Source organism: Myotis davidii, unplaced genomic scaffold, assembly GCF_000327345.1.
Source record: "Myotis davidii unplaced genomic scaffold, ASM32734v1 scaffold427, whole genome shotgun sequence".
NCBI classification, from domain to species: Eukaryota; Metazoa; Chordata; class Mammalia; order Chiroptera; family Vespertilionidae; genus Myotis; species Myotis davidii.
Genome location: NW_006298051.1, coordinates 723,963 through 725,174, shown reverse-complemented (window position 1 = coordinate 725,174; position 1,212 = coordinate 723,963).

Genomic DNA, 1,212 nt, shown 5'->3' with positions numbered 1-1,212 from the left:
GCCGCCGGACAGGACACCCGCTCCGGTGATCAGTCAGGCCCAGCGCTTCTCAGCGTGGCTCTCGGGTTACACGCCGCGGGTGATGTCATCGCGGCCACCGAGGGGAGAAGAAAGAGGCTCCTGTGTCTCCAGCCCCAGGGCCGGGGAGGCCAGCTTCCCTGCCCCGGGTCCTGCCCCTCGGCTCCGGCTCCGGGAGAGGTAGCGCCGGGGCGTTTGCTGTCAGATTAGAGAAGCAGCGTGTGTTCACTACAGACTTACAAAACCTAGAAAAGCAAGAGGAAGAAAGAGAAGATACCCAGAATCCCACTTCGTTATATTGCCTTCTAGTATTTTCCACTGATAGTTCCACTTACCCATCTACCTACTGCTCGTCCATTCATGCATCCGTGCACCCATCCATTAGTTCATCCATGCTATCCACTCTTCATCCATCCACCACTCACCACCCACCATCTATCCATCCATACACCCACCATCCATCCATACATCCACCATCCACCCACCATCCATCATCCATCATCCATCCATCCACCTACCATCCATCCATCTATACACTCACCAGACATCTATTCACTCATTCTTTGTGCCTGACTAGGCCCCTCAATTTGCCCATACATACTTCCTAGATTCAGCATTCCTCCACCCTTCTACTATTATCCATCCATCCATTACCCATCCACCTATCCACTATCCACCCTTCCATCCATCCATGCACCATGCACCAATCCACCTATACATCCACAAGTTCATCTATCCATCCATCCATTTACCCACTCACCTATCCATCCTATACCCACCCATCCATCCACCATCTATCCATTCATCCATCCACCATCCGTCATCCACCCCCACCAATTTATCCATCCATCCATCTATCCACCCACCCACCATCCATCTGTTCACGCATTGTTTTTTCTTGACCAGACCCCTCAACTTGCCCAGCCATGCTCTCTAGATTCAGCATATGAGCAGGCAAAAAGGCATATAAAATAATGCACTTCTAATTGTGTGTGTGTGTGTGTGTGTGTGTGTGAGAGAGAGAGGGGGGGGGATGGTAGGGTACCTGTGGCTTTGTATGTGTAAGCGTGTGTATGTGTGTGGATGAGAGTGAGAGTGAGTATCTGCACATGTGCCGGGTGTGTGTGCCGCCCTGGGAGGGAAGGGGCTGGGCAGTGCGGCTGACGGACGCGGGCCTGACCGCTGCCTGGGCCC